Raw genomic sequence first — 20,096 nt, 5'->3', positions numbered from 1 at the left:
TTTTTGTTTCAAGTCTCACCTCTGGGCGTGAGGGAAAAAGGGAATCAAACAAAGCTAAATAAAAAAAACGTGACATGTCTGGCATGAAAACAACACTGGGGCGAGGTAATTTCTATTCGGCTTGTACCTATATGATTCTGCTAAATTAAGCTAGTGATTCATTTCTGTCGGTGCGCCTTCGTATTTAGTCATTCACATAAACGATTCCATCGAACCTCTAATATGTCGTCCTTGACGATAGATGCTGCGCGCAGACGGCAACCCTTTGAAAAAATTCTATCAAATGCACAAAGGCACAGTCTTGTTTTCAGATCACCGAAGCTTCTTACTGCAGTATTTGTAGTAAAACTGAGCAGTTAAGTGGAGATTTTTTCACCACCCGTCGCTTTCAGTTAGACATCGAGACGCCGCAGCAAGCGCGTGTGCCGCGGCATCAGAGATTTCACTCTGCCTCTCAGCAGGGTGAAACGTTCCCCAGCGGAATTCATGGCCCTCGGGTGGTGGGACCCTTCAGCGGTTCTCGCTGACCCGTGGCCCTGCTCGCCCTTTGCCCATTTGGCTCCTACAGCATGTTGTAAGGAGGAAAAAAAAACAAAAAAAAAAACAAGTAGTAACTGAACTTTAAAACTCAGAGAAAGTTTTAATCCCAATGAAGTGTCTCCTGTAGAAATAATAATCACTGAAGGCTATTTAGTAGAATACTCTTGCAAATGGTGAAAAACGGCAGCTTAAAAGCACAGTCGGTCAATTACGCTCGTTAGAGGAGGGCAGATACACAGACATGCATGTACACCAACCACACACACACATACACACACACACACACATGCACACACACTCTTGACTTGCCTCATTAAAACCCATCCAGCTACTAGAACTCAGAGATGTGAATGTTTCCCTTGAGGAGGGGGGGGGCACGTTCATTTTTGAGAAAGGCAGAAGATTCAACTTTTTTCTCACTTGCTTATAATTACAGAGATTGCTAGAATGCATGACCCTGAGAATAAGGCTGAGTCCTGGGAGAGTCCACTAGAAGCATCACCATCTCCAGTCTTGCTCTCCATTGTGTGTCTCCCTGGTTGGATGCCACCCACACCAGGCATGAGTGAGGTCGAGGCAGTGCCCCCACCACCAGAGGAGTGCTCCCTGGGGACCTTAACTCTGCTCCAGCGAGCCAAACTCCTGAGGCTGAGGGAAAAAAAAGTCAAGATAGCGAGTGGCTGTAAACATTGCCCTCTCTGAGCGCCGAGACATACTAAACTGATTAAAAAAAAAGAACAAAAACAACACGGAGCGCTAACAATCAGACGGCTTCAGAGTTGGCAAGCGAAGGGTTGAGTGCAGCTTTCCAACTTCACTGTTATCCAAATTGTTGGGCAATTAAACACTGGAGCAAAAAAAAAAAAAAAAAAAAGGAAAAACCCTATCATATGTATGCTGTTCATATAAACATTGTGTCTGTCTCCACCAAGAGCTGCTGCATATATTGACGAAAACATTGAGGAAATCAAATAAGAATAAGAAAATAGTCCTGATTCGAACAACGCCTGCAGTGTTGAGGAGCAGTGAACTACATGTAATTAAAGAGGTACTTTAAACTGGCAACAGACACGTTTTTTGTTTTGTTATGTTTTAACTTATCATTATGAAGTAAATATGGATTGCACAATCTAATGGCTATAGAATAATGACACCATCTGCGTTTAGATTCCCTCTAAGCCTCTCGCCCTCACTATGCTATCTTGTCTGCCACCGGGCACGGAGTTTCCCCATGAAAACGAAGGGCGACTGGCGATCAGGCTGCTAACCTGGCACCATTTCTGCCTGCTTTGGGGTAAAACTAGAGTAAATGAATGAATAAACCGGCATTTTTGTTGCTGTGTTGTTGGTAGTCGCTTCTCTGAGGAAAAGGGGCACAGTGGGAGTTACTGGAAACGCTAGGGAGGCAAAGTTTAACCACATTTTGCAGTAGCCTCAGCTAAGTATTTTGAAATAGAGAGTTTGGTCTGGTCCTGCTGGACACTTAACACCAGAGGTCACATCTGATTCTGCTCTGATTTTACCAACTGGGGGAGAGCTCAAAGAGTACTTTTTCTTTTTTTGGGATTAAAGTGTGGATTTATCTTCACTCCTATTTATCAACCTGACTGCAGCAATCATCTACGATACCTCCCGTGAGTACGTCAATACGCCATCAAACAACGGCCACTGCTGATGAAAATCTATTTGACACAACTCAGGCACAAATGTTGGCGAACAAGGTAATGTTTTAAAGTTTCAGTCATGTTACTCTCGTTCATCAGTTTCCCTCTCCTGGAACTTGCGATGGCTGATGATACCTTGAGTTACCTGTGGATTACTTTCGGTTGGAACATTGTTGGGGACATTTGGGATCATGTAAGTACACAACTCAACAAAATATATAATAAAGGTCGTTGTTTTTAAACATTTTTATGCAGAAAGCAGATTTTTCCATTTGCTGTTGTTCAATTTCCTCCAGTGGGAAATTTGTAGATTGCAAGCTTACCCGACACTGCACACCTGTTTAAGTAAAGGGTCAATGACAGCATCCCCGTCTCTCCATCCTTGCAAAGTGAAGGATGTCAACAAAGTCGAGGGAATGTAGAGTGAGCGGTCCTCGTCAACGGTGACCTTCCAGCTGGATATCCACAACTTCCATCTTCCCAAGCCAAGGAGCCCCGTGGAGCAACTCCCAAACCGGGTCATTAGCGCAGTGGTGTCACCAGACAGCAGATCACGGGCCAGAGAGGGAGCAAGAGGGGGACTCCTGGCACTGCAGCGGCTGCTGTGCGGTTTGACATTCAGGGCTGGCTGATCTATGGGGCTGGGGAGACAGTGCCCTTGCTCTGGGTCTTCATGAGGAGAAGGTCCTGGCAGTTTTCCCCTTACTTACTCCATCATAAAACTGAGGTCACAAGATGCTAGACTCACGTAGGCCTAACTTGCAACATCACGACCCGAGCTGTGGGGTGTTATCGTGGCTTCAGCGACGGCTATATCACCTGCGCCACAGGATCCAGCTCTGAAAGACATTTTGACGTCATCAGCCGGATGACTGGCGAAACTACAACATCTACACTCACTGGCAGGCCTAACGTCCAGAGCGCACAGCCATCGACTTTACATCTATTCTCTTAGACCAACTTTAAATTGATTGCCGTGACAATAACCTCTACAAAGATGTGTTATTGGCATGAGGAATACCATTTAACCACAACGGGACGGTTTCATAGTGTGATCAAAAATCATTCTAGGGGTTTTATGTCCTTCTCAAATGGCTTTGACCTCCACAGCCCGTCTCCAGCAAATGGTGACCACTATGAACATGCCAAGAAAGAGAATCCCACAGGGGCATTACCGTGAGCCAAGACGAACATAAAAATCTCCCGGTGAAAGATGGACATTTTCCACTTGGCACCGGCACACAAGATGAAAGGAAGAGATAGCAAACCTTTCAACACTTTTTTCACTCTTTTTCCCTTTTTGCTGAAATGAGAGTGATTTTTTTTTTCTTGCTCATTACCACTCTCTCATTAGGAGATCTTCTGTGTAAGATGAGATCAAGCCTGCTCACCTCTCTATGTGCTAGTTAACTGTGCTGCAGCATGTAAGTATGTGCTACAGAGCCCCATATCATACAGGACGTTTTACACAGATCAGCCAGACTCACCTCACAGTGGTGCTAATGTACGATTACGGGGTTCACCGGATTTCACGCTGAATTTAATAATTTTGTCACACATATTTTTCAGTCTTGGAAAAAAAAAAGTTGTGCTAAAGAACACGGCTAAAGCTAATTAGCTGCTGCTTTTGGTTATATCAATGATTAAACTCCGGGAAATCGGAATATAGGGACTCCGTAATCTGGATCACATGTGCAAAACGTGTATCACCCTCAACCTAAAGCCTTTGTGAGTTTCTACAAATGGGAGCAATTGCCTAGTCAATGACTACAGCTCGAATGAAAGCTTTTTGACTCTCTTGCAGAGTAATGAGCTGTAGGGCAAATTAAGAGCAGCCATCTTCTCATCAGCATGTCCAATTTACTTCGGGGATTGTCCCTGGAAAATAGGCAGCTGTGTGGAATGACTCGAGTGTTGTAGCCGTGTGAAGGCATGTGGATAAAAAACGGCTCAGAAGGATTAGAAGAACCCCTCACTCCCAGGCCATGCACGCATTATTCATCCCTCCTCCTCCTCCTCACCCCTCTCACCTTCATCACAACCCACCCGCCCACCACCTTTCTCGCTCCCTGATGACTTCCCCACTTCCCTGACAGTTGCAAAGGCCCCCGAAAACCTCTCTCCGGACCACGGTGGCGGGAGTTGGGAGTTGGGACGGTGTTAATTAAAAGAAAAGGTTAACCCACACGGGGCAGGCAGGAGGCACGTTCAGGAGGCTCCCTTGGTAGAGCAGCTGCTCGCTGTTTCCTCCCTCAGAGGCCACCAGGAAGGGACCAGGGATGGAAGCCAGTTGATTGGGGACAGCTAGATGAAGGAGTGACTGGCCCATAAAGGATGGAGCTGATTTGACCCTATCGCTAAGGAGCAGCCAGGGGGGCGTAGCGAGTGGTTCCACTCACCTGTCCAGTGCCTCCCTGCCCAGGCCTTGGTTTGGAGCTGATTAGTGTGTCCCAGAGAAGGTCTCACCTCCCTAAACACCGCCCACACACACATACCATCGTTAGACAGTGGGACGCATGCCAGGCCCATTTAGAGGAGTGTGTCAGTGAGAGGTAAGGAGAAACAGACAAAGTGTGGGATGAAAGGAGACGAGCAGAAATGAGAGGAAAAAGTCATGCTGGACATCTGAGAGAGGTCAGAGGGTTATACGCGGGGCTGTGCTCGCACGCCGGTTGAATCTCGGAGAATTCGCTCATCAAGATCGCGGCGCAGCTGTTGTCGCTGACTGCACCTTGTGTGATGTGCTGTCTGAGGGAGATCATTAAATAATGATGAATTATCACATCATATTGCTCAAATATGTAGCATTACTTTCAAAAAGAGGAATATTCATTTGGGAAAGTAGCTGGCCTAGTTTAGGAGAGCCAACATCGAAATAGGTGTTTTGCATCAATTGGGAATTAATGATGAATGGATAACCCTGAGCAGCAATATTTTACACAACGAATTCATTAAGGTAAATTTAGAAAAACCAAATTAGTTTATTATTCCAGAAATAAAACTAAATGTTTCAAAACCATGATTTGATTTCTTTTTTTCATTGTGAGCACGACTACACAAATGGTTCCCCATATGGTCTATCTTCAGTCGATACATTGTGATGATCAAACATAGCCCGCTGATTGCCACTTAAATTAATTCCAATAAATACTCTTGAGCTTTTAAGACAAACAAGAGGGAGTGAAACAGTTTTTACTTCCTTTCCCCCCCAAACAAGCAGAGATAATTAAACATCTATCCTCAGAGAAGAAGTGTTCCCACTGGAAGGTTGTTTGGTTTAAGGATTTGCTCAGTGGTTTGACTCGCCAGGGACTCTCCATTTGAGTCTCAAGGTTTTATATCTCTAACAAGGCTTTAATTGCCAAGGTAACAGACCACCTGATTAAGCCTGACAATAAGTCTGTTTTATCTGCGGGGTAGGAGCGAGCAGAAGAGACTGCAGGGATGAGGTGGGGGATATTCAGATTCGTCTATCGGCGAGTCATGTATTCACGCTCAATGAGGCTGTTGTTTTTTTATACAGCCGACAACAGGAGAAACATATTGTATGGTCATGCACCTCGGCAGTGTGAACTCGCCTCAGAAATTCTATTTACTGCACGTCAACTTTGGAAAATGCACAGCACTTGCAGGAAAGATCCTTATTCTACTGAGAGTGTGGAGGAGGCGGCACTCAAAGCCTCAGGTCCCATGCCACGTGCCCTCCTTATTGTAACGAGTGCATTTCTCTCCTCAAACTCTGACTGGTGAGCGCGTCGGGGAGGAGGGGGTATTCTTCAGAGGAGACGGGGAGCGTCTGGTGGTGAAAAACTCTGTGTTAGAGTCCCATCTCTCCTGTCAGAGGGCTGACACGGGGCATCCAGGGACCCGGGGCCTTTGGTGCTCTGAGTCTGGACACTGGCCTAGTTTTACCCCCCCAACCCCCCTCCACTCCCCTCTCTCAACCCACCAACACCCCCTCCTACAACATCCCACCTACAAAACACTCCTCAGCCGCCCCATCTCATCTGTTCTTTACTGTCATCCTGACCTCGATGAACTGCCCTCCTACTCCTCCTCCAACACCTCCTCTACATCCCTTCACTTGGTCCCGTCTGGCTTTCTTTGTTCAGTGCGTTCACTTTTTCCTGGCAATCATGCGTCACATTAAAAGCCATCTTGTAACTGAAATACTGTCAATCTACAAGTATCACCTACTGTAAACAATAACAAGAAAGCCGTGTCTGTATCTGTCCCATGAAGTCATAGTACTTACTCATTCTGAGCAGCTTTGTGAGTATGTAGCGTGCTCACACTGGAGGGGAAGTATACCCGAAACAGTCACAATGCATATGAAAAAAACACACAGATTTTTGAGCATGCTGTTGATGGCTGTTGATATATAATGACTGACAATGTCTTGCTCGATATACATGATAATCTAATGCCAAAAGTTGCCCTCATTTGAAAAAACAACAAGATATTTTTATCAGTGTATTGTGAGACTTAGCTTTACCATTACTGCACAGTATGTAATTTCTACAGCTAGGGGTCTGTCAATCAAAACAATGGAAACAAATTATGTAGTTTGATGTCGTGATGTATCGTGGGACCAATGAGGTTGTATTATTCATTGTTAACAACCACCAATACTATCCGGCGTGACTCAGGCAGAAATGTTCATGAACAGTTGATGTGTTAAAGTTTTTGAGTGTCATGTTTAGTCAAGCTTGGCTTCCGTCCTCACACTCCGGAATATCTAGTCTTGTCACCCTGGAAGTTGTGGCAATAGGCAACCAAATGAGATGCACTGTTACCTTGAATAAAATTAAAGATGTCTGTGCTTGAAGTTTGTTGGAAGCATTTTGGATAATTGCATACACAAATTTCATTTTATATTTTTAAGATCCATGAGATTTTCTTTGGACAAAGTTGTATGTACTGCCTTTGGGTCATTTATTTCCAGCTGATATCACATATAGTCATCCCCTTTCTGCAGTCAAAAATAATGCTTTGCTTTGAGATCAAACTTATTTTCAATAACATGTGAATTATTGAAAGTAAGAAATAAAGGTCTGTGTAAATACCAGAAATACTCCTTTTCCTCTCAGTCAGCTGGAGGGGCATGTGGGTGTCTGTGTTTGATTGACAGCAGCTGGCAGGCTGAGCCCCTGCAGGGGAACACGGAGTCAAAGTAAACAAACTTGCCCTGTAGTTTAAAAGTCATGGTCTTGTGTTGTTAGCAGGCGTACTGACAAGTAAAGACCACATCAGAATGGGCCAAAGTGATATTTGCAGGAATAAGTTCACACACTGTTTTGTGTAGCGCAGAAAAACAGAATTTTGAAGGTCAATCAGGGATCGCAGACCTCAGTCAAGGCTAACAGCACACTCTATTACGATATGCAAATCTGCAAGCACAACGGCTAAACATGTCTGAATATATTTTCCCAAACTACTGTAGTTACATTAAAATATGGTTGTACCATATGGTTTTGAGCTGGAGCTTTGCCATCGTTTATAGCAGGCATTTACATTTAATGTGAGTAAGAGAGGATAACTAGACAATTCCCCGCCGGGAAATCGCGAGAGTGGGCTGTGCGCTTTGCCCCGTGACGAAAAAGCAAACATGGCATCAGCAAAGTTTCCTCATCATCAAGCGGGAAATGCCTTAAGGAACAGACACATGAAGTTTTGTGGTCCTAGTTTCAGAAATGTGGTAATAGGAGCGAGTTAAAAAAGGCCGCAGTTTTGCAAATCCTCTTTCCGATTTACATTGGAGCGAATGGAGCAGTTGAGAGCTGAATGGACCAGGTGAGAGGTACTCTTGTCGGTTAGAGGCAGATAAATCCAAAACCATAAATCCTACCGATAAAGTCGACACATTGGCAGAAAGACAAGTGTGGCTACTACTCTGGAAATTATCACTGTTTTTGAGTAAAGTTTGTGGCTGGGAGCATCACTGAAAGAGAACATTCCTGAGAGTTTTTTAAAGTCTCTCACCGTTCAAAAATTATACATCTTAGCAAAAAAGTTCAAATGCAGCTCAAATACACAGGACTTGTGCCTACATTTTAAAGTTTGAATAGTTTTTCTAGGTGAATGTATGCCAGAGCAGGAGATGTTTGAAAAACATCGCAGAGTTGCTAGTTTTTTGACCTCATCCCATTCATTCCTTATGGGAAGTGTCTCGCAGCTGTTCGCGTCTTACAACGTGAAACATTAATATTCTGGAAAACTGAATAATAGCAAACAGAGTCCGATCAAGCCGCACATTGAATGAGTGAAAAAATAATCGTTAAATGTAGTTTAAATGTTGGGAAATATACTGTGTGTGCGTTTGTGTGGGAGTATGTGAGTGCACGCTTAAGCATGGCTGTGTGTATGTGTGTGTCTACATGTCTCTCTGTCTGTCTGTCTCATGTGTGTCTCCTGTCTGTCTGTCTGTCCGATGTGTGTCTCCTGTCTGTCTGTCGGTCTGTCTGATGTATGTCTCCTGTCTGTATGTCTGTCACTCTCTCTCTTTGCCCAGCTGATTTCGGTTGCTAGGTGACAGTTGGCAGGGTCCGTAGCAACGGACTGTGAGGGAGTCAGTTGGCCCTCTCCACTCTGCTGCACGAACATTCCCCCCATACACAATCATTGAAAACCCAGAATTTCTCCAAAATCACTCAGCATCGTTCAAGGATCACAGTTCAAAAACTACACATCATAGGAAAAAAGTTCAAATACAACAAAAATACTCAAGACCTGTGCCTACATTGGTGTTTCTAGCTGAATGTATGCCAGAGCAGGAGATGTTTGAAAAACATTGCAGATTTGCGAGTTTTTTGACCTCATCCCATTCATTCCTTATGGGAAGTGTCTCGCAGCTGTTCGCGTCTTACGACGCGAAAGATTAATATTCTATAAAAAACTGAATTATTGCATACAGAGTCCGATCAAGCCGCACATTGAATGAGTGAAAAAATGATCGTTTAATGTAGTTTAAATGTTGGGAAATATACTGTGTGTGTGCGTCTGTGTGCATGTGAGAGCACGCTTAAGCAGCTCTGTGTGTGTGTGTCTACATGTCGCTCTGTCTGTCTGTCCGTCTGTCTGTCTGATGTGTGTCTCCTGTCTGTCTTTCTGTCTGTCTGATGTGTGTCTCCTGTGTGTCTGTCTGTCTGTCTGTCTGTCTGATGTGTGTCTAGTGTCTGTCTGTCTGTCACTCTCTCTCTTGGCCCAGCTGTTTTTGGTTGCTAGGTGACCGTTGGCAAGGGCCGTAGCAACGGCCTGTGAGGGAGCTGATTTGAGAGCAATTTCTGCCTCACATCTAGGACGTCAAACTAGTGCTATTTGGTCAAAATCTTACATGATATCAACAATTTTTTTTCACGATCGAGCCAGAAAGGCCTTAAAGAACACACTCATTAAGTTTGTGGTCCTAGCTTCAGAAATGTGGAAATGGCAGCGAGTTAAAAAAGCTTGCAGTTTTGGAAATCCTTCTCCCGATTTACATTGGAGTAAATGGAGCATTTCAGAGCTACTCTTGTCGGTTAGCGGTCGATAATTTAAAAACCGTAAATCCTACCGATAAAGTAGACACATTGGGAGAAAGAAGACAAGTGTGGCTACAACTCTGGAAATATCACTGTTTTTGAGCCCAATTTGTGGTCAGGATCGTCACGGAAAGAGAAAATTTCGGAGCAAATTTTTGAGTCTCTCTCACTCTGTCAGTTGGCCCTCTCCACGCTGCTGCACGAACATTCCGCCATACACACTCATTGAAAACCCTGAATTTCTCCAAAATCACTCACCGCCATTCAAGGGTCACAGTTCAAAAACTACATATCGTAGGAATAAAGTTCAAATACAACAAAAATACTCAGGACTTGTGCCTACATTTTAAAGCTGGAATGGTGTTTCCACGTGAACGTATGCCCGAGCAGGAGATGTTTGAAAAACATCGCAGATTTGCGACTTTTTTGACCTCGTCCCATTCATTCCTTATGGGAAATTTGTCGCAGCTGTTCGCGTCTTACGACGCGAAAGATTAATATTCTAGAAAACTGAATTATAGCATACAGAGTCCGATCAAGCCGCACATTGAATGAGTGAAAAAAATAATCGTTTAATGTAGTTTAAATGTTGGGAAATATACTGTGTGTGTGCGTCTGTATGCATGTGAGAGCACGCTTAAGCAGCTCTGTGTGTGTGTCTACATGTCGCTCTGTCTGTCTGTCCGTCTGTCTGTCTGATGTGTGTCTCCTGTCTGTCTTTCTGTCTGTCTGATGTGTGTCTCCTGTGTGTCTGTCTGTCTGTCTGTCTGTCTGATGTGTGTCTAGTGTCTGTCTGTCTGTCACTCTCTCTCTTGGCCCAGCTGTTTTTGGTTGCTAGGTGACCGTTGGCAAGGGCCGTAGCAACGGCCTGTGAGGGAGCTGATTTGAGAGCAATTTCTGCCTCACATCTAGGACGTCAAACTAGTGCCATTTGGTCAAAATCTTACATGATATCAACAATTTTTTTTCACGATCGAGCCAGAAAGGCCTTAAAGAACACACTCATTAAGTTTTGTGGTCCTAGCTTCAGAAATGTGGAAATGGCAGCGAGTTAAAAAAGCGTGCAGTTTTGGAAATCCTTCTCCCGATTTACATTGGAGTAAATGGAGCATTTCAGAGCTACTCTTGTCGGTTAGCGGTCGATAATTCAAAAACCGTAAATCCTACCGATAAAGTGGACACATTGGGAGAAAGAAGACAAGTGTGGCTACAACTCTGGAAAGTATCACTGTTTTTGAGCCTATTTTGTGGCCAGGATCGTCACGGAAAGAGAAAATCTCTGAGCGAATTTTTGAATCGTGCTCACTCTGTCAGTTGGCCCTCTCCACTGTGCTGCACGAACATTCCGCCATACACACTCATTGAAAACCCTGAATTTCTCCAAAATCACTCACCGCCATTCAAGGGTCACAGTTCAAAAACCACACATCGTAGGAATAAAGTTCAAATACAACAAAAATACTCAGGACTTGTGCCTACATTTTAAAGCTTGAATGGTGTTTCCACGTGAACGTATGCCCGAACAGGAAATGTTTGAAAAACGTCGCAGATTTGCGACTTTTTTGACCTCGTCCCATTCATTCCTTATGGGAAATTTGTCGCAGTTTTTCGCGACTCACGTCGCGAAAAATTCATATTTTCCTGAGAAAAATAATAGCATACCGAGTCCGCCCGAGCCGCACGTTTTGATATATTTTTTGTTGGTATTTGCTCAACGATGCGGGGCGTGAAAAGTGCCAAAAAGTAGCGGGAGGAAGAATAATAATACTAGACAATTCCCCGCCGGGAAATCGCGAGAGTGGGCTGTGCGCTTTGCCCCGTGACGAAAAAGCAAACATGGCATCAGCAAAGTTTCCTCACCATCAAGCGGGAAAGGCCTTAAGGAACACACACATCAAGTTTTGTGGTCGTTGCTTCAGAAATGTGGAAATGGCAGCGAGTTAAAAAAGGGTGCAGTTTTGAAATTTCTCCTCCCGATTTACATTGGAGTAAATGGAGCATTTGAGAGCTACTCTTGTCGGTTAGCGGTCGATAATTCAAAAACCGTTAATCCTACCGATAAAGTAGACACATTGGGAGAAAGAAGACAAGTGTGGCTAGAACTCTGGAAAATATCACTGTTTTTGAGCCTAATTTGTGGCCAGGATCGTCATGGAAAGAGAACATTTCTGAGCAAATTTTTGGATCCCTCTCACTCTGTCAGTTGGCCCTCTCCACTCTGCTGCACGAACATTCCGCCATACACATACGCAGATTTGTGACTGTTTTGACCTCGCCCCATTCATTCCTTATGGGAAATTTATTGCAGTTTTTTCGTGACTTACGTCGCGTAAAATAAATATTTCGTAAAGCTGAATAATAGCAACCCGAGTACGATCGAGCCGCACATTGAATGAGCGAAAAAAATAATCATTAAATGTAGTTTAAATGTTGGGAAATATACTGTGTGTGTGCGTTTGTGGGCATGTGAGTGCACGCTTAAGCATTGCTGTGTGTGCGTGTGTGTGTGTGTGTGTGTGTGTGTGTGTACATGTCTCTCTGTCTGTCTGTCTGTCTCATGTGTGTCTCCTGTCTGTCTGTCTGTCTGTCTGTCCCATGTGTGTCTCCTGTCTGTCTGTCTGTCTGTCTGATGTATGTCTCCTGTCTGTCTGTCTGTCTGTCTGTCTGTCTGTCACTCTCTCTCTTTGCCCAGCTGATTTTGGTTGCTAGGTGACAGTTGGCAGGGGCCGTAGCAACGGACTGTGACGGAGTCAGTTGGCCCTCTCCACTCTGCTGCACGAACATTCCCCCATACACTTGAAAACCCAGAATTTCTCCAAAATCACTCACCATCGTTCAAGGATCACAGGTCAAAAACTACACATCATAGGAAAAAAGTTCAAATACAACAAAAATACTCAAGACCTGTGCCTACATTTTAAAGCTGGAATGGTGTTTCTAGCTGAATGTATGCCAGAGCAGGAGATGTTTGAAAAACATCGCAGACTTGCGAGTTTTTTGACCTCATCCCATTCATTCCTTATGGGAAGTGTCTCGCAGCTGTTCGCGTCTTACGACGCGAAAGATTAATATTCTAGAGAACTGAATTATAGCATACAGAGTCCGATCAAGCCGCACATTGAATGAGTGAAAAAATGATCGTTTAATGTCGTTTAAATGCTGGGAAATATACTGTGTGTGTGCGTCTGTGTGCATGTGAGAGCACGCTTAAGCAGCTCTGTGTGTGTGTCTGCATGTCGCTCTGTCTGTCTGTCCGTCTGTCTGTCTGATGTGTGTCTCCTGTCTGTCTTTCTGTCTGTCTGATGTGTGTCTCCTGTGTGTCTGTCTGTCTGTCTGTCTGTCTGATGTGTGTCTAGTGTCTGTCTGTCTGTCACTCTCTCTCTTGGCCCAGCTGTTTTTGGTTGCTAGGTGACCGTTGGCAAGGGCCGTAGCAACGGCCTGTGAGGGAGCTGATTTGAGAGCAATTTCTGCCTCACATCTAGGACGTCAAACTAGTGCTATTTGGTCAAAATCTTACATGATATCAACAATTTTTTTTCACGATCGAGCCAGAAAGGCCTTAAAGAACACACTCATTAAGTTTTGTGGTCCTAGCTTCAGAAATGTGGAAATGGCAGCGAGTTAAAAAAGCGTGCAGTTTTGGAAATCCTTCTCCCGATTTACATTGGAGTAAATGGAGCATTTCAGAGCTACTCTTGTCGGTTAGCGGTCGATAATTTAAAAAACCGTAAATCCTACCGATAAAGTAGACACACTGGGAGAAAGAAGACAAGTGTGGCTACAACTCTGGGAAATATCACTGTTTTTGAGCCTAATTTGTGGCCAGGATCGTCACGGAAAGAGAACATTTCTGAGCAAATTTTTGAGTCTCTCTCACTCGGTCAGTTGGCCCTCTCCACTCTGCTGCATGAACATTCCGCCATACACAATCATCGAAAACCCTGAAATTTTCCAAAATCACTCACTGTCATTCAAGGATCACAGTTCAAAAACTACACATCATAGGAAAAAAGTTCAAATACAACTTAAATACTCAGGACTTGTGCCTACATTTTAAAGCTGAAATGGTGTTTCCACGTGAACGTATGCCAGAGTAGGAGATGTTTGAAAAACGTCGCAGATTTGCGAGTTTTTTGAACTCGCCCCATTCATTCCTTATGGGAAATTTATCGCAGTTTTTCGCGACTTATGTCGCGAAAGATTAATATTTCGTAAAGCTGAATATTGGCAACCCGAGTCCGATCGAGCCGCACGTTGAATGAGCGAAAAAATAATCATTAATGTAGTTTAAATGTTGGGAAATATACTGTGTGTGCGTTTGCATGTATGTGAGTGCAAGCTTAAGCATGGCTGTGTGTGTGTGTGTGTGTGTACATGTCTCTCTGTCTGTCTGTCTGTCTCATGTGTGTCTCCTGTCTGTCTGTCTGTCCGATGTGTGTCTCCTGTCTGTCTGTCTGTCTGTCTGTCTGATGTATGTCTCCTGTCTGTATGTCTGTCACTCTCTCTCTTTGCCCAGCTGATTTCGGTTGCTAGGTGACAGTTGGCAGGGGCCGTAGCAACGGACTGTGATGGAGTCAGTTGGCCCTCTCCACTCTGCTGCACGAACATTCCCCCTTACACAATCATTGAAAACCCAGAATTTCTCCAAAATCACTCACCATCGTTCAAGGATCACAGTTCAAAAACTACACATCATAGGAAAAAAAGTTCAAATACAACAAAACTACTCAAGACCTGTGCCTACATAAAGCTGGAATGGTGTTTCTAGCTGAATGTATGCCAGAGCAGGAGATGTTTGAAAAACATCGCAGACTTGCGAGTTTTTTGACCTCATCCCATTCATTCCTTATGGGAAGTGTCTCGCAGCTGTTCGCGTCTTACGACGCGAAAGATTAATATTCTAGAGAACTGAATTAGAGCATACAGAGTCCGATCAAGCCGCACATTGAATGAGCGAAAAAATAATCATTAATGTCGTTTAAATGCTGGGAAATATACTGTGTGTGTGCGTCTGTGTGCATATGAGAGCACGCTTAAGCAGCTCTGTGTGTGTGTGTCTACATGTCGCTCTGTCTGTCTGTCCGTCCGTCTGTCTGATGTGTGTCTCCTGTCTGTCTGTCTGTCTGTCTGTCTGTCTGTCTGATGTGTGTCTAGTGTCTGTCTGTCTGTCACTCTCTCTCTTGGCCCAGCTGTTTTTGGTTGCTAGGTGACCGTTGGCAAGGGCCGTAGCAACGGCCTGTGAGGGAGCTGATTTGAGAGCAATTTCTGCCTCACATCTAGGACGTCAAACTAGTGCTATTTGGTCAAGATCATACATGATATCGACAATTTTTTTTCACGATCGAGCCAGAAAGGCCTAAAAGAACACACTCATTAATTTTTGTGGTCCTAGCTTCAGAAATGTGGAAATGGCAGCGAGTTAAAAAAGAGTGCAGTTTTGGAAATCCTTCTCCCGATTTACATTGAGTAAATTGAGCATTTCAGAGCTACTCTTGTCGGTTAGCGGTCGATAATTCAAAAAACCGTAAATCCTACCGATAAAGTGGACACATTGGGAGAAAGAAGACAAGTGTGGCTACAACTCTGGAAAGTATCACTGTTTTTGAGCCTAATTTGTGGCCAGGATCGTCACGGAAAGAGAAAATCTCTGAGCGAATTTTTGAATCTCGCTCACTCTGTCAGTTGGTCCTCTCCACTGTGCTGCACGAACATTCCGCCATACACACTCATTGAAAACCCTGAATTTCTCCAAAATCACTCACCGCCATTCAAGGGTCACAGTTCAAAAACTACATATCGTAGGAATAAAGTTCAAATACAACAAAAATACTCAGGACTTGTGCCTACATTTAAAGCTGGAATGGTGTTTCCACGTGAACGTATGCCCGAGCAGGAGATGTTTGAAAAAAGTCGCAGATTTGCGACTTTTTTGACCTCGTCCCATTCATTCCTTATGGGACATTTGTCGCAGTTTTCGCGACTTATGTCGTGAAAAATTAACATTTCGTAAAGCTGAATAATAGCAACCCGAGTCCGATCGAGCCGCACATTGAATGAGCAAAAAAATAATCATTAAATGTAGTTTAATGTTGGGAAATATACTGTGTGTGCGTTTGTGGGCATGTGAGTGCACGCTTAAACATTGCTGTGTGTGTGTGTGGTGTGTGTGTGTGTGTGTGTACATGTCTCTCTGTCTGTCTGTCTCATGTGTGTCTCCTGTCTGTCTGTCTGTCTGTCTGTCTGTCTGTCCGATGTGTGTCTCCTGTTGTCTGTCTGATGTATGTCTCCTGTCTGTCTGTCTGTCTGTCTGTCTGTCACTCTCTCTCTTTGCCCAGCTGATTTCGGTTGCTAGGTGACAGTTGGCAGGGGCCGTAGCAACGGACGAGTTTTTTGACCTCATCCCATCATTCCTTATGGCAAGTGTCTCGCAGCTGTTCGCGTCTTACGACGCGAAAGATTAATATTCTAGAGAACTGAATTATAGCATACAGAGTCCGATCAAGCCGCACATTGAATGAGTGAAAAAATGATCGTTAATGTCGTTTAAATGCTGGGAAATATACTGTGTGTGTGCGTCTGTGTGCATATGAGAGCACGCTTAAGCAGCTCTGTGTGTGTGTCTACATGTCGCTCTGTCTGTGTCCGTCTGTCTGTCTGATGTGTGTCTAGTGTCTGTCTGTCTGTCTGTCTGTCTGTCTGTCTGTCTGATGTGTGTCTAGTGTCTGTCTGTCTGTCACTCTCTCTCTTGGCCCAGCTGTTTTTGGTTGCTAGGTGACCGTTGGCAAGGGCCGTAGCAACGGCCTGTGAGGGAGCTGATTTGAGAGCAATTTCTGCCTCACATCTAGGACGTCAAACTAGTGCTATTTGGTCAAGATCATACATGATATCGAACAATTTTTTTTCACGATCGAGCCAGAAAGGCCTAAAAGAAACACACTCATTTTTGTGGTCCTAGCTTCAGAAATGTGGAAATGGCAGCGAGTTAAAAAAGAGTGCAGTTTGGAAATCCTTCTCCCGATTTACATTGGAGTAAATGGAGCATTTCAGAGCTACTCTTGTCGGTTAGCGGTCGATAATTCAAAAACCGTAAATCCTACCGATAAAGTGGACACATTGGGAGAAAGAAGACAAGTGTGGCTAAAACTCTGGAAAATATCACGGTTTTTGAGCCTAATTTGTGGCCAGGATCATCAGGAATCACGGTTCTCTCACTCTGTCAGTTGGCCCTCTCCACTCTGCTGCACGAACATTCCGCCATACACAATCATTGAAAACCCAGAATTTTTCCAAAATCCCTCACCGTCATTCAAGGATCACAGTTCAAAAACTACACATCATAGGAAAAAGTTCAAATACAATTTAAATACTCAGTACTTGTGCCTACATTTTAAAGCTGAAATGGTGTTTTCTACAGTGAACGTATGCCAGAGCAGGAGATGTTTGAAAAACGTTGCAGATTTGCGACTTTTTTGGCCTCCCCCCATTCATTCCTTATGGGAAACTTTATCGCAGTGTTTTCGCGACTTATGTCGTGAAAAATTAACTTTCGTAAAGCTGAATAATAGCAACCCGAGTCCGATCGAGCCGCACATTGAATGAGCAAAAAAATAATCATTAAATGTAGTTTAAATGTTGGGAAAATATACTGTGTGTGCGTTTGTGGGCATGTGAGTGCACGCTTAAACATTGCTGTGTGTGTGTGTGTGTGTGTGTGTGTGGTGTTACATGTCTCTCTGTCTGTCTGTCTGTCTCATGTGTGTCTCCTGTCTGTCTGTCTGTCTGTCTGTCCGATGTGTGTCTCCTGTCTGTCTGTCTGATGTATGTCTCCTGTCTGTCTGTCTGTCTGTCTGTCTGTCACTCTCCTCTTTGCCCAGCTGATTTCGGTTGCTAGGTGACAGTTGGCAGGGGCCGTAGCAACGGACGAGTTTTTTGACCTCATCCCATTCATTCCTTATGGCAAGTGTCTCGCAGCTGTTCGCGTCTTACGACGCGAAAGATTAATATTCTAGAGAACTGAATTATAGCATACAGAGTCCGATCAAGCCGCACATTGAATGAGTGAAAAAATGATCGTTTAATGTCGTTTGAAATGCTGGAAATATACTGTGTGTGTGCGTCTGTGTGCATGTGAGAGCACGCTTAAGCAGCTCTGTGTGTGTGTCTACATGTCGCTCTGTCTGTCTGTCCGTCTGTCTGTCTGATGTGTGTCTCCTGTCTGTCTTTCTGTCTGTCTGATGTGTGTCTCCTGTGTGTCTGTCTGTCTGTCTGTCTGTCTGTGTGTTCTAGTGTCTGTCTGTCTGTCACTCTCTCTCTTGGCCCAGCTGTTTTTGGTTGCTAGGTGACCGTTGGCAAGGGCCGTAGCAACGGCCTGTGAGGGAGCTGATTTGAGAGCAATTTCTGCCTCACATCTAGGACGTCAAACTAGTGCTATTTGGTCAAAATCATACATGATATCGACAATTTTTTTTCACGATCGAGCCAGAAAGGCCTTCAAGAACACACTCATTAAGTTTTGTGGTCCTAGCTTCAGAAATGTGGAAATGGCAGCGAGTTAAAAAAGAGTGCAGTTTTGGAAATCCTTCTCCCGATTTACATTGGAGTAAATGGAGCATTTCAGAGCTACTCTTGTCGGTTAGCGGTCGATAATTCAAAAAACCGTAAATCCTACCGATAAAGTGGACATTGGGAGAAAGAAGACAAGTGTGGCTACAACTCTGGAAAGTATCACTGTTTTGAGCCTAATTTGTGGCCAGGATCGTCACGGAAAGAGAAAATCTCTGAGCGAATTTTTGAATCTCGCTCACTCTGTCAGTTGGTCCTCTCCACTGTGCTGCACGAAAACATTCCGCCATACACACTCATTGAAACCTGAATTTCTCCAAAATCACTCACCGCCATTCAGGGTCACAGTTCAAAAACTACACATCGTAGGAAAAAAGTTCAAATACAACAAAAAATACTCAGGACTTGTGCCTACATTTTAAAGCTGGAATGGTGTTTCCACGTGAACGTATGCCCGAACAGGAGATGTTTGAAAAATGTCGCAGATTTGCGACTTTTTTGACCTCGCCCCATTCATTCCTTATGGGAAATTATCGCAGTTTTTCGCGACTCACGTCGCGAAAATTCATATTTTCCGAGAAAAATAATAGCATACCGAGTCCGCCCGAGCCGCACGTTTTGATGTATTTTTTTGTTTGTATTCGCTCAACGGTGCGGGGCGTGAAAAGTGCCAAAAAAGGACGGAAGAAGAAAAATAAAAAGAGGCGCGAGCAATAACAATAGTGGGCTGTGCTCCGCACAGCCCCATAGGACACCTATAGCTCTGCTATAGAGGTGTCCTAGTGGGCTGGCGAGCACAGCCCACTAATTACAAGCCACTGGCCGTGAAGAGTATTTCTCTGTGTCAAAAAAAACACCAATCAAAGAATTGAGCAAAATGCAAGCCTGTCAGTAAGCATTAGTGAATAGTGCATTGCTCCTCTGTCCTTCTGCAATGCAAGATAAATGGCATGGCCTTGTTTTCAGAACAGTTGTGACACTTTTAGTGACACATGCACATTATTTACCCTTTTATTGCTGCTTCAATAAAAAGCCCACTGATAATGAGACCATAACTCTGCAGGGAAATCATGGCTGGGCCTCAAGAAACTGTGAGAACAACCAAACCATATAGTTCCTCTTTGGCCCTCATTTCCCCTGGTTCCTCTTATTGACTTCCTTTTACATTGTGGCTAGGTCTTTAAAAACTTTTAAAATTATTATTATTATTTTTGTTTTCACCCTATACACCCTATTATCTCAGTATATAATGAGAAATTACGTATCATTAGGTTCCACAAATGAAGCAAAAATACAATGCTGTTGAAAAATAACTATTATTATATTATTATTATTATTATTACTATTATTATATTATATATTACTATACTATTATTTTTATTACTATATTATCATATTACCATATTACAGTTTTTTTACGTTATTTATTTTATGTCACTCAGCTTATGTCATGACTTTAGCTTTATATATTTATTTCTATGTGAATAAATAAATACAATTTAGGTTGAAGTTGAAGTTGATTATTTCCATACTATTTGACTTAATACTGACTTTTATTATATTTTAGAGTAAATACTGTACGTTTTACTCCAGGTGAATGCTTTAATTATAATGCAATCATATAATAATCACACAGTGGAACGCTGGGGCTTGATGAGGATTTTTACTTTTGACAGTTGGGGTATAAGTAGTTTTATTTTAGTAAATTCCTACTATCATCATTATCATCATTGTCATTGTTGTTATTGTTTCATCCATGTTGCTCCTCTCTTGCCATATCATAATTAAAAGCGATTGGTTTGCATAATCT

This window comes from Sparus aurata, chromosome 21 (genome assembly GCF_900880675.1).
Source record: "Sparus aurata chromosome 21, fSpaAur1.1, whole genome shotgun sequence".
NCBI lineage: Eukaryota > Metazoa > Chordata > Actinopteri > Spariformes > Sparidae > Sparus > Sparus aurata.
This window is presented reverse-complemented; position numbering follows the sequence as displayed.